The sequence below is a fragment of the Sinohyriopsis cumingii genome, chromosome 14 (genome assembly GCF_028554795.1).
Source record: "Sinohyriopsis cumingii isolate HCF-2022 chromosome 14, ASM2855479v2, whole genome shotgun sequence".
NCBI classification, from domain to species: domain Eukaryota; kingdom Metazoa; phylum Mollusca; class Bivalvia; order Unionida; family Unionidae; genus Sinohyriopsis; species Sinohyriopsis cumingii.
This window is the reverse complement of record NC_142974.1, coordinates 54,575,566-54,590,721: the sequence shown is the minus strand read 5'-3', so window position 1 is coordinate 54,590,721 and position 15,156 is coordinate 54,575,566.

Sequence of the window (15,156 nt, the reverse complement as noted above, 5' to 3'; positions counted from 1 at the left end):
GGGGAATTGAACATGGGGAATAGAGTTTGGGCTTGTCTAGGGACAATGGGAATTTAACATGGGGAATAGAGTTTGGGCCTGTCTAGGGACTATGTAAATTTAACATGGGCGATATTGTCGTGCCACTCTAGGGACAAGGGGAATTGAACAGGGGAATAGAGTTTGGGCTTGTCTAGGGACAAGGGGAATTTAACATGGGAAAAAAATACTACTTTAGGGACAAGGGGAATTTAACATGGGATTTAAAAAAAAATGGGCTAGGCAATTGAAAGTCAACATCTTTTCGAGACCTATGAGTGGCCCTGAAAAGGGCCTTTGGGTTTTATGTTAATATTAAGATATATTAACATAAAGGGCACTGCATTGGTCTTCTTCTTGTCCTTAGGCTGCGCCTGACTGCAGTACCGTAAATCAGGGCTCTTTTGAGACATCCTTGACGCTCCACATATACTCTTCGCATCCACAGACTGGTGTCTGTCCTGTGGACAACTGTCCACTTGGATCGGACATACATCGGTATGTTCGTCCTGAACATCATCGAAGATACAAGGGTTGAAGATTGAACGTCGGTCCACATGTTGAGGCGCCGAGAACAGGTGAATCAATACAGTGAACTGCGCTTATTTATAGGTAGAGGAAGGATTGAAACGGATTGAGTTCATTGACCAATCCAAACACGCGTTACAAAATTCAGTCAGCCCACGTCCAATCGGAAGAGAGCAGTCTGTGACGTCACGTGGTCTATATAGATTCGCTAGCGCCTGTGTGTAGTCAATCCATGTGACAGTTTTTAAACATGACGGAAACTCAGAAAACGATAAATGGTGGTGCACCAGCATTGGAGACCGCCGAAGGGAACCCTGACTTACTTTCAAAAGAGGTGAATTGGGATTTTGTGGATTTTCTTACCTCGCAAGAATTTGTTCCGGAACTTTCGTCTCCTTCATTACCGCACGTGGAGAATTTTAGACAGAGACAGAAAGAAGAATTGGAGAAATTTATACAACAGCAAAAGGAAGCGGAACAAGCTTTTCTCCTACAGCAACAACAGCAAGAAGAAGAGGTAAGAAAAAAAATAACAAGAAGAAGCAGCAGCAAAGAAACAAGGGTGTGAAAATCAAACGGTCACGGTACTGTTATACATTTTAGCGGAGTTAAGAAGTCTGAAACAAATGTATCAGACTTCTTTATTACGACCGAAGAGAATACGACCTTCCCGAGCTAAACACTCCAACCCTGTGACTAAGCCTACCGTGCCACCCTTAGTGATTTCAACCAAATCATCATCATCATCAACAGTACGCAGTCCAGAAGTAGGCCTTGGCCGTGGCAAAGGCTTAAGACAGATAAAGTTGATTGCTTAAACTCACCCCTACACCAAAAAAGGGCCACCCACGTCTCTCGAAAAGAGATAGACTTTCATTTGCCAACATCCATTCAAACTAAAGAAAACAACCCATTTTACCCCTATAGTACTTGTGTATGAGTGTGTGAGTGTACGTTCTTATTTTAAAATAAAAAAACAAAGACACTTACCTTTTTATACCTAATTTATTCTTTTATAAATATTTACAATCCAATTCACAATTCACAACAGAGCACTTTAAAAAGTTCATAGACTTCTTCTGTCTCATTGTTTAGTCTCTCTGTTTTTTGAATTTCTTCACCCTCACAGTCTTTTCCTCCTCACTTTCTTCCCTTCTTCTTTTCTTCTCCTGTTTCTTTTTCTTCACCTGTCTGCTTTCTTCCTCCTTTTCTTCTCCTCTTTTTTCCTCTGAAGAATCCCTCTCGTCTTCTGACTGCTCTTGTTTCTTTTTTGGGCAATCTGGAGACCAATGTCCTTTTTCTTGACAATAATAACAGGTATCTTGACTTGTGTCTTTTCTAACCCCTTTTTTTCTTTTTTGACGGTCTGGACACTCTGAAGACCAATGCCCTTTCTTCTGGCAGATATAGCAAGTATCTTGACTTTTATCCTGCAGGGAAGGAGAGTAGTCTGTCGGCTGGTCCGAAGAGAATTTTCTAATGACCCCTCGCAAAGCTCTGATGAAACGTTCCATTTGTGTAGTCTCTTCCATCGTTGTGCTCGGTTTGAGAGTGAAATGAATAGTGAAAGGACAAGACACACACCCTTTTATATACGCTGGTCTGCCATGACTATAAATTAGTCCATGGTGTTTAAACTTTAATCATTTGACGTTTTGCTATCAAGATGAAACGATCCAATTCATTCAAGAAGAAAGAAGAAGAAAGTAAGAGGCAGAAACGTGATCTATCGCCTCGTACCAGGGCTGAAGTCTTGGTACAAATTCATGCCAGTGATTTTGAAGAGGACATGAGTGAACCAGAATCCAAACCCTCTAAACAAAGTTCACCACCCTTAGTCAACCCTGAAAACTACTATTTCATTCAAGAGACGGAAAAGCGACCCTCTAGAAAATTTAGTACCACGGCTTACAAATACACGGTGAAGTTTAAAGATTTCAAGTCCGAAGTACCGTTAGAGAAAGCAGAAGGGTTCATCACCGACATGTGGGATTCTTTGCTCACCACACTCGAGCGACAATGTCAACCCAAAGAAGACGATCGCTTGAGACTTTCCATACAACACGACGGTTTGAAATCCCCTGTTTGGATCGAGTTTAGTACCCCTGCAGAATTGACCGCTTCCAAAGTCATGGACAAAATTCAACATGTGCAACAATCCAATGACCAGTTTGACATCACCGATGGAAAAGCCACACTGGACATGACCCACGTCTCTCCTCCTCAAGGGACTGGACGCAAAAAGATGTTATTGGTGGACGAGCTTCTCAGCACCAAAACAAGTCTCGTCCGAATTAACAACACTCAAGACCAGATGTGTTTAGCCAGGGCTACCGTGGTGGGACGAACCTATGTCGACAAAAACGACACGGTAGAATGGAAAAGAGCCTGGGAGAACATTCGAAAATGGGACCGAGCCAAACAACGAAACGAAGCATAACTCCTGTTGCAACAAACCGACTTGCCCAAAGACAAACCCTGTGGCATTCCTGAGATGCAAAAATTGCAAGATGCCCTAGCTGCACGCTACACCTTGAAAGTGTACCCACAAGAAGTGCGCGGACCTCTGTTGTTTCCAGGCCAAGACTTTAAGGACGGAAAATACATTCATGTCTATTATCACGATGAACATTTCGATACCATTACCAGTATCACTGGATTCCTATGATACAGATATTATTGTGAGAAATGTGACTATGGTTATAACAATCGAGAACAACACAAGCATTGTGGATCGAAATGCTCAGGATGTTTGGCCTCTCCACCCTGTCTGAACGAAGGGCAAGAACCAGTGCATTGTTCAACTTGTCAGCGCACGTTTGTCAGCCCTGCCTGTTACCAACAACATTTGAAGACGCAAGGTTCACAGAAGAAATGTGCTTGCCAACTGCTAAGATTGTGCCCTACGTGTGGCCAAGGGATACGTACCAATAGTGCCAAGGCACACGTATGTTCAGGAAAGAAAAGATGTCACATTTGACACCACATCGTGGACTTGGAACACCAATGCTACGTGCAAAAATACCAATCCCAACCAGAGAAAGAGGATGGACACAAGAAGAAAGGCAATTTCATCTTTTCCGATTTCGAATGCATGCAAGAGACCGGTATTCACATTCCTAATTTCTGCGTGCCTCATCGAGCGTGCGAGAAGTGCATTCAAGAACCTATCTTCAGTCATTGCCCTCACTGCAGTAAAATTCCCGGAGGGCGAGAAAAAATCTTTCGGGGACCGAACACGCTAGCCGATTTCGCCCGATGGGTCTTAGACCCCATCGACAAGACGTGGAGCCAAGAGGACATCGAACGTTACGGAGATTGTCATCGTCATGCCACGCTGATGGCTCACAATTTCTCTGGATACGATGGACAGTTTCTTTTGAGATACTATACGGAACAAGGCACCGAGCGTCCTAAAGTCACTTTGAACGGAGCCAAAATAATTTTCATGCAAGTGGGACAAGTACAGTTTAAAGATTCGATGAGCTACTTGGCCATGCCTTTGAGCCGAATGCTTAAAACATTTGGAATGACAGAAATGGCTAAAGGGTATTTTCCTCACTTTTTCAATACGGAAGCCAATCAACACGCCGTTCTACCCCATTTACCTGAGGCTCACTGTTACGACCCTGACAACATGCGTACCGAACAACGAGAAGCTTTCTACGCTTGGTACCAGGTCCATGCCTCGGACCCTTTCGACTTTCAGGAAGAAATGTTAAAGTATTGTCGTTCCGACGTGGACATTTTACGACAATGCTGTGGAAAATTTCGAGAACTGTTCATGGAACACGGAGGGGTCGATCCTTTGAAAGAAGCTTGCACCATTGCCAAAGCGTGTTCCTTAGTCTACCGACAACGATTCATGCCTGAAAACACCGTGGCTGTCATCAGTCCTCAAACGACCAACTATGTCAAACGTCAATACTCGGTCAAAGCCCTACGCTGGTTACATTACTTGTGCGACAAGGAAGACAAATGGATTCATCATGCCCGCAACGGAGGGGGCGAAAAGACCATTGGAACGCATTCGGTCGATGGCTGGGACTTAGAAAACCCGAAGATTGTGTACGAGTTTAACGGTTGCTTATTTCACGGATGCCCGTCTGTTACCCTGACCGTGGCACTAAAAATCAGTTTTTACCATGGAAGACTTGTACCAGGCCACTTGTCAGCGACGTCTAAAGTTAGAACAGGAAGGATACCAAGTGGTTGAAATGTGGGAGCACGAATACGATCACCTTTTGAAAACTGATCCCGAATTTAAACGCCTCGTGGAAAGTTACCAGTTCATGGACCCCCTGAACCCGAGGGATAGTTTGTACGGAGGAAGGACCAATGCCACCTGTTTACTGTACCAAGCCGACGAAGAGAAAGGAGAAGAAATCAAATGCTTGGACGTGTGTTCGCTGTATCCCTACGTATGCAAATATTGTCGCTTTCCTGCAGGGCACCCACAATTGTTAACGGAACACATCGACCTGAAAAACATTCGACAATACGAAGGTTTGATCAAGTGCAAAGTTTTGCCTCCCACCGACTTGTGCCATCCCGTGTTACCTCACCATTGTCAAGGGAAACTGATGTTTCCTTTGTGCCGTACTTGTGCCGAAACGTGCAACCAAGACCAGCCTTGTCAGCACACCCAGGAAGAACGTGCCTTGACGGGGACGTGTGTCAGCGTAGAATTGTTCAAAGCTCTGGACATGGGATACCAACTGTTAGAAGTGTACGAAATTTGCCACTTTCCCAAGACACAACAATACCACAAGGGTGACCCCACGCAGAAAGGCATTTTCGCCGACTACGTGGATGCCTTTTTGAAACTGAAGCAAGAAGCCAGTGGCTATCCTTCCTGGTGTCACACTCCTGAAGACCAAAAGACATTCAAAGAGAAATACTGGGCACAAGAAGGTATCACTTTAGATCACATCGAGAAAAACGAAGGCAGGCGATCGTTTGCCAAAGTTATCTTAAATTGCGTGTGGGGTAAAATGGCACAACCTCCGTGTTTACCCAAGACTGAGTATTTGACAGAACCTTCCCGCTACTTCCAGATGATTCACGACAAAACCAAATTCATCAAACAGGTGGACGTCGTTCGCGAGATTTTGATCTTGATCAATTACGAAGAAGATCTGGACTTTGTAGAAGACGACCCCTTTGGAAATGTCATCATTGCGGCTTACGTGACAGCTCATGCTCGTTTAAAACTTTTCGAAGCTTTAGAACTGTTAGGGGAACGTGTCCTGTACTTTGACACGGACAGTTGCATTTACATCCATCCCCCGAGTCAACAGCACCCTGACATCGAAGGAGCCCGTTTAGGAGCCTGGACAGATGAGCACCCCGACGACAAGATTCTAAGTTTCGTCAGTGGCGGTCCTAAAAATTACGGCTACGAATACCGGGACAAACAAGGAGAAGTGCACACGAAGTGCAAAGTGAAAGGACTGACTCTGAATTATCGTACCAGTCGAGTGGTGAACTTTGGGGTATTGAAAGAAGCCTTGCAGTCTAGAGAAGATGAACACTTTAAAGTGACCACCTATCAACCCAACAAGACTGTACGTTTACCCACTCACCACATCGTCAGTCGACCCTTGGAAAAAGTCTATCAAATCGTGTACCAGAAGCGAGTGCGACTTCCCAATCATTTCACCTTACCGTATGGACACGTCGGTATTGGTCTGTATATAAAAAGGAACCCTAGGCAAGATCGATAGTTCATTGTGACTACCAAGACCAAGCGAACAACATGAATAGTTTCAGAGAAACACAAAACAAGTTCAGAAAAGCACAATTCAAGTGTGGGGCTTCTGAAGTGGATTGCGACTGTGAGCCTTGCGATGGGAACGATGCTGTACGTTGTGACCTTAGTGATGCCGTAAAGCATCATGGAAACTTTGTTCTCACTACCCCTATCATGGAAAGTGATGCTGTGCGTGTCAAACCTGAGGGATGCGAAAGCGATGCCGCTTGTCCTCTTGGACACTTTACTGGCTTTCGTTTGAAAGGTGAATGTCCGCCTTCAAGTCTACCCCCCCCCCACGGATGTCATCCAGCCCTGAGCAAACTCCTGTCCATGTCACCCAACCCTCATCGAAACGAACCTGTGAAAGACGAATATTCGTTTCCTGTGCGTTTGTAGGAATACTGCGACTTTGAAAATCGTCTTCAATCGTTCAAAGGAAAATGGCCTAAATATCTGGGAGGACCGACCCCTGAAGAATTAGCCAGAGCCGGATTTTTCTACTTGGGCGAAAGGGATAAAGTCAGGTGCTTTAGTTGCGGTGTGTCACTTCACCACATGGAACCACAAGATTCGGCCTACCTAGAACATGCTCGTTGTTCACCGAATTGTCATTACTTACCCTTAGTGGGAGCGAGACATTGAAGTAACTTACCATGTCCTCGAAGAAGAAGAAACCAGACTGGTTAGGAGTCAAATGTTGGACATCACCGAGACCAGTATTTAAACTCCATTTGAAAAACGATATTGAATCATTACCTAAAGAACTGCAAGAGAAGATTTACAAGCAAGTTTGTCAGGGGCTTGCCAGAGTGAAATCTCAATGGGTGACTGTAGAACTTTGGTGCCGAGAAATTCACAAGAGGAAAGTGAAAGAAGTCAATCAATGATTTAGATTTCTCTGGGTCAAGGGTGCATTCATCCTATTATATTACTCTAAACCGTTTACATCAAAAGAGTTCAATGACATTCTTGGACGTTACCCTGAATGGCAGTGGTCAGAAATTACTCACTATGTGGATTAGTTTTGCTCTAGGAGAAGATTTTGAATTGTACGGACTGACCTATTCATGGATGCTTTTCAAGAGAACATTCGTGCTTTGCCTGTGGAGTTGAGAGAACGCATTTACCGAGAGCTGGTCAAAATACAAGTCAAACGTGAAGAACAATTGCATCCGTTACGTCACCAGATCTTTAACCACTGGTGTCTGAATGGTATAAGAGGAATGATTCGTGAGAAATTGTTTCAGTGGTCAGACCTTGTTCAACACTTTCAGTTAGTGAATGAACTAAATGTTCATCATTTTGGTTACTTCGAGATTCACCTAGAGCAACGCATTGAAGAAGACGAGTTAAAGGATTACCAACATATTTTACGTGGAATCTGCTTAGCGGAAGACGAAACATCTAAACAAACTCTGAAGTGTAGGTTACAGTATGCAAGATTTAGATTCCCCACTGGAGAACGAAGATGTCTAGTTAGAAAGTACCTTTATTGCTTCCGAAATAAAGAGACTATAAAATCAGGAATCCATGCCACGGCTTATGTCACAAGTGATTGAACAGATTCCGTGGAAGGAACTCTATGACCATATTCAAACCGTGGATCATTACCATCAATTATTACGAGAACTGTATCTGTTCAATTTGGGACGACGCATAGTGTGTGTCTTAGTGACTTGTTTTCTGGGATTTCGTTACCAGCCGATTCCTTATGGACCCTTTACGAACAGTATTTACCACCCCATTCAACATGAAAGTGGTGCCTTTAAATGTTCACGAGAGACTCGTTTTGCTCAAAGCCTTGCGTTTTCATCTGGATACTTCTCGACCTCTACGGGAAAAAAAGATTCGTCAACTTTTAGCTACCCAAGACGTGTATGACGATGTCTGTGTAGCTTGTGACTTACACCCCCACTGGACAGATGTCCGTGCCTGGAAAAAATGGGATTTTGAGGCTTGGACCCAAGAAGTGGCCCAGTATACACGAGAGTTGTGATCCTTCCTTTCAACGTTCAAAGAAAAATATTACTTTTCAACCTGTGTTAGTGACGGTGCCAGAAGAAGAACCCGTCACCCAGGACAGGACTGTCGTGGACATGCCTGAAACACCCTTTCGGGAGGACACTTGTGTGACCTTACCCCCTATAGAACTGGTCAGAACATTACACAAAACATGTTGTACAAACACTTGTTTTTATTCCACGTTGATGGTTATCATGTGCCTTTTATCGTTGTACTTAGACCTTTGGCCTTTATGTATTTTTGTCTTTCGTGTTCATGTTTAAAACATTCAATAAACGTGTCCTGAAAAAAGTATATAAACTCTTGTCTTGTTTGTTTTCGTGTCACAAGTGACATTCCTAACACTATGGCTACCTCTGCTCTCTCTGCTCCCTCTTCCTCCACTGTCAAAGTCATCGATGAACACTTAGATCGTGCCAGTTGGGAGGCTTTGTATCTTCGCCATCCCTTTAACATGCTCATTGCCGGACTTAGCGGTTCAGGCAAAACCGAATTCGTCAAACGTTTGATCGAACATAAACATCATTTGATCGATCGTCCACCTCAACGCATCGTGTGGTGTTACAAAGAGTGGCAATCGGCGTACAGCCTCTTGCGAGAAAGTCAAGGCGATTCCATCGTGTTTGTGGAAGGCATTCCTAAAGAAGACGACGGCATCGTCTCTGACTCCCGTCAAACCCATTTGGTCATTTTCGACGACATGTTAGGAGAAGACGAAGAAAAAATTAAACTGTGGTTCACGCGCAAAGGGCATCATCGTAATGCCAGTGTCGTTTACATCACCCAAAATTTGTTTGAACAAAGTAAAGCCCATCGCACCATCAGTCTCAATGCGCATTACGTGGTCTTGTTTAAAAGCCCTCGAGATCAATCGCAAGTGCAAGTCTTAGCCAAACAGTTAGGAACGCCTTGGCTGACTCAGGCGTACGACGATGCCACCCAAACACCACACGCCTATTTACTCGTCGATTTGAAACCTACGACCCCCGATGGTTTGCGATTTCGTACCCACTTGTTTCACCACTGATGCCAAGACGGAGGGCCTGTCCTGTACACGTCTCCGTCCTCGACTTAATTTCACTCCAAAAAAAAAAAGAAAAATCTATAAAAACCTCAGACACTTTTCGTCTGTCTTACACAGTTTGAACATAACGTCCCTTCAGTCACATATTCCAGTCAAATTGATTCGTGCCTTGTATGGCATCAGTCGAGAAAAAAGTCCCCAAATACGAGCTCGTGTCTTAGAATTTAGTCTCAGAGAAGTCTTACGATGGTTCACGGTGACGGCACGTCAATTACTCCAAGGGATCATTCAGATTCCTCATCAAACCAAACGCTTTTTTGATCGAAACAAAGTCGCTTTGACCCAACTGGCCGATCCCCGCATCGACATTCAAACCAGAAAACAAATCATTTTGAAACCTGGAGGGAGCGGTACTCTAGGAGGGGTCATCATTCGCTCTCTCTTAAGATGGGATCCTAATGCTCCCAAAGTTCTTCCCAAGAAAAAAGAAGTCAAACGAAGCTCGAAGAAGAAGAAAAAGAGCCACGGTGGCAAGACCAGGTCCCCAAGGAGAAACGTGTCTCCAAGAACTTCTCCAGTGGCGGGACCCTCCTCTTACCAGACACCACCCCGCAAAAAGAAAAGAAGCCCCCAGAAAAAGAAACAGAGAAAAAGTCCCCAGAAAAAGAAAAGCCCACAGAAGAAAACTAGTCGCAAGAGGGGCACTTCAACTAGGACGCAACATTACACTCGCAAACCACGACCTGTCACGACGGTGACTGCGTCTCCGGTAGCCTCAGGTTCAGTCACTTCTCCGTTGATGACACCAAGAACTGAAAAGTACTTGGAGACGTTGATCACACCAAGCACGTCTCCGTTGATGACCCCAAGAACTTCCCCAGTCGCAGGACCCTCCAATTTAGCGGCAGTGGCCGCTGCTGACAAAGTACCTTCTCCCAAAATCAAAGTCCAAGAGAGATCGGGCATGTTACAAAGTTTACTGGAATTGTCGTTGCGTACCCCTGCACGACGTGTCATGCCTGTCCTGAAGTTGATACGACGTAAAGACAATCAGTGGCGACGCGTTCCAGTATAAAAAAGGTCTGTGACTAAGTAGGGGTATCAGTGTTTTTGGTGCTGAAGACTCAAAGATGTCACCCTCCAGAAAACATCCCTCTTCTAAAACCCAAGGAAAGAAAAGGAAAGGGCTGCCTCCTCGTTTAGTCAAACATGGGGACATGTTATCTGTCCTTTCCAAAGCTTCTCCACCCCTACGAAAAAAACTCATTCAATCAGCCTCCAAAGAGGTCATCGATACCGTGTGCGAATGTTGTTTGAACGTCTTGAAAGGCACGATCCCTTTGTCCAAACACCAGAAACAATGCTTAAGCAAACATCGTCACGTTCTTCGCCAAATGGTTCAAAAGAAAACCCCCCTTCGTCAAAAAAAGAAGATGTTGGTCCAACGTGGAGGAATTTTACCCCTCTTGCTAGGCCCATTGCTGAAAGGAGTCTTGGGAACCATCTTGGGAGGACTGATGGGAGCAAGATAAAAAGGCCCTCTGAAGTCCTAAGATCTCAGAATCGACCCCTGACATCCCATGGAAGGACGAAAACTAGCTTTAGTACCTTACAAACGATGGATGGAATACCATCGTTGGCAAGAACAACGCACCCCACATTTACCTCCCAATCCCAATTTGAGCGAAATGTCCCAGTTACAACACGAATTGCAGTCCTTGATGGATCGCCAAGATTTGTCCGAAACAGAAAAATCGCAAAAGTACGGTCAACTCTTGCAACGACTGCAACTCTTTCACCAGAAAGCTTTAGACGAAACAGATCTACCCACTCTGAAAGATTTTAAGACCTTGATGAAAAGTCCAGCACCATCACCAGTACCACTACCACCACTACCGGTGACCAAGACAGAAAAAGGAGAAGAAGAGGAAGGGTTTCAAACTCCACCAGAAAAAGTACGCAAGTTAACAACACCACCTACCTCCAGAATTGGATGGATTAAAAAGATGATGACCACCCCTTCTTCATCAGAAGAGAAAAAGAAGGTGAAGACAGAAGTGAAACAAGAAAAAATATCCCCTGTTCAGATATCCTCCTCCTCCTCCTCGACACCTATTGCCGGCCGCACACGCAAAGCATTACAATCCAAGAAAGTACCCCAAGAGAAAAAGAGTAGCATCTTCCAAGAGTGGGTGCCTTATTAACACACAAACCAACAAATGGAAAAAGTCTTAGCCAGCATTTACTACGATCCCTCCCATCCTGCAGGTTACGCAGGAGTTCAAAAATTGTATTGTGCTGCCAAAACTCGACTGAAAAGTCGCCGTATACCTCAAGTACAACGATGGTTACAAGAACAAGCTACCTACACTTTACACAAACCCATTCGATGCAAGTTTTCCAGAAGTCGCAACAGAGTGGAAGGCATCGATCATCAATGGCAAGCCGATTTAGCCGATGTCTCTCATTTGGCCAGCTACAATCGTGGGTACAAATATTTGTTTTGTGTCATCGACGTCTTTTCCAAATTTGCCTGGGTCGTGCCCTTGACTTCCAAATCGAGCAGAGAGTTAGTGCGAGCCCTGCAACGGGTGTTGAAACAAAGCGGTCGTCACCCTCTTCGATGGCAAACGGACAAAGGCACCGAATTTCTGAACCAAGCTTTCCAAAAAGAATTAAAGAAACGTGACATTCACTTTTTTGCCACCGAGAATCCTGAAACCAAAGCCAGCATCGTGGAACGTTTTCAACGCACTTTGAAAGAACGCATGTGGAAATATTTTACGCATCACCACACTCTGAAGTACATCGACATCTTACCACACCTGGTGCAAGCGTACAACCAATCTTACCATCGAAGCATTGGACGTGCCCCGCAAGAAGTGACTCCCGAAAACGAAGTGCTGGTGTTTGAGCGCCTGTTTGGTGCGTCCCCGACGAGGGCTGTCCCCAAGAAAAGTGGAGTGTTGGACGTGGGAGATTGGGTACGCATTGGCAAAACCAAACGCACTTTCGACAAAGGTTACGTACCTAACTGGACCACCGAATTGTTTCTTGTAACTGGACGGGTGCATGGTCGTCATCCTGCCGTCTATAAATTGGAAGACATGAACGGAGAAGTGCTCAAAGGAACGTTTTATTTGCCCGAGTTACAACGTGTCACCAAAAAAGAAGACGACGTGTACGACATCGAAAGCATTCTCGAACGCAGAACCCGTAAAGTGGGCAAACGACGTGTCAAAGAAATCAAAGTACGTTGGAAAGGATATCCGCCCAGTTTTGATTCTTGGATCGACGCTTCGCAAGTCATCGACTATAAAAAGAAGTGACCATCATGCCCTTTCACACAGACGCAGCTACGTCGACCATGCCTTCACCCAGTTCTTCTCTGCAAGATTTACAGAAACAACCCTTGACGGTGTGGTGTGGAGAACGTGTGCCTAAAACGCAAATCGTCTTTTTCTGCCAAATCTTTGTGGTGTATTGTGTCATCGGGGCAGCCATTTCCAATTTGAGTTTGCAACAAGGAGACAAACAATTGTGGACCATTTTATTGAGCAGTTGCATCGGTTACCTGCTTCTTAATCCCTCCCTGAAGTTCACCTCGAACGGGAACCACGGGAACCTTGTGTCCAGTGCCAGCGTTAGTCACCACTCCAATAAAAATAACAACCCCATTTTGGGCGGAGACACTCCTCTGACGTCCAGTAACCCCTCGGACAGCCACAGAACTCTGGAATTATGAACAATAACAACCAATTTTACTTAACCTTACCCAGTGACAGTTCCATAGAGGTGTTTCCCAACAACACGTTGTGCTGTGACACGGCCAAATTACCTCAGGCCATCCAATTAGATCACGAAGCCCATTGGGAAGTGGCTTTAGTAGAAATCATTCACCCGACCCAAGTCCTCAATGTCCTTCCCAATCAAAATTTTTTTGATGCGGAAGTTCATGACGAACCATTGCAACAGTACTTGGATACCTATGGCAAATATGACAAGAAAACCCCTGGCACAAAAAATCAAAAGTACACCACCAATCACTTGTTCATTCCCCCAGGCTATTATTTTAGTGGTCAACATTAGGTGAGCACCATAGCCTCCAGGTTTAATGTCGTGTTTATGACAGTTTTGGAAAGTGTCAAAAAAAGTGTCACCATGGAATACCACAAAGCAGCTCATCGCTTCTTGATAAAATTTGACGGGAGTAAAATCGTGTCCATTTTATTTTGTCCTGAATTATTTGACATGTTGGGCGGCGACATGGACATTACAATGGCCATGATCAAGAAAAAAGAATTACCAATCATTTACGACAACGAGTCTTTTAGCAAGTTATTTCGTGCCCCGGTAGAACTAAACCAAGGACTGAATTTGATGTTTGTGTACTCCGATGTGGTGGAGTATAACGTGGTGGGACACACCACTGTGCCGTTACTGCGTGTCATTCCTTTCAAAGTGGATTCTGCCACGACCGCTGACGAGGAAGGTGGAAACACTGACCACGTTCACCGCGAATTTGTACATCCTCACTATTTACCTGTCAGTAAGTCGTATTTGGACACGGTCAACATTGCTATAAAAGATCTGGGACAAAATATTCCATTCACCAAAGGAAAAGTCACGGTGAAACTCCATTTTCGAAAACGGTTCTCTCACGACTCGTAAGTAAGTAAGTCATGTATCCAGTGTACCGAGGGGTTGCTCAACAGCGAGGACACGGTTTAGGAGACATGTTAAAATCTTCCTTTCGTTCGGTGGCCCCGGTGTTGAAACCGATGGTGACATGCGGATTGCACGCCTTGAAAGATGCGGCATTGACGCAAGGCTAAGAATTTCTCCAAAATGTCATCATCGACAAACAAAACCCCAAAGAAGCCTTCATGAGGGCAGGCAAAAATGTCTTGTTGCAAACGGGTAAAAACCTTTTGGGCCGACGAGAAACACCTATAAATGCCCTGCACGCTACCGAATCAGGCATTCAGCAAAGACAAGGCAGAAAGAGACGACGAAGAAAACACCCTTTCACCAGACTTCACACGTCTAAAGCTAGAAAGGCAAAGAAAAGAAAAACCGTTCGAGACTTAGACGTTTTCGATTATTGAAAAAACAGAAAAAAATGATGCACCGAGAGTCTTGCGCCTGTTCCAAGTCGGAACTGGATCTGTTTGCCATGCCCCCCACCATGATGACCATTCAAGAATCCCAGTGGGTAGAATTTCATCCCGTCTCCTCTTTGACGGATTTCGCTCCCATCGAGTTTGAAATCAAAGGACAACCCGAAGATTACATCGATCTGAATAGCAGTTACCTGTACTTGAAAGTGAAAGTGATCAAAACGGACAACACCAATCCAGGAGTCGATGCTAGAGTAGCTCCTGTCAACAATTTCATGTTTTCATTGTTCAGCGAAATGGACTTGTACTTGAATAACAAACTGGTCAGCAGCAGCATGGATACTTACCCATATCGTGCCTACCTGGAAAATCTCTTGACGTACGGAAAAGAAGCCAAGAATACTCATCTGGATGCTTGCGTGGTATGGAAACCTGACACGGCAGGTGTAGCCACGTTTAACGACACAGTCCTAACAGAAGATGACAATCCTCACAATGTGGGGTTTAACGACCGTCGTAAGAAAATTCTGCAAGGGCGAAGTTTAGAACTGATGGATCGTTTGCATTTGGACATGTGGTTACAAGAAAAGTATTTGCTCAACGGGGTGGATATCCGTCTGAGACTGAATCGTAGCAGTGCCGCTTTCCATTTGATGGCCCATGCCAATGAATACAAAACTATCATTCAA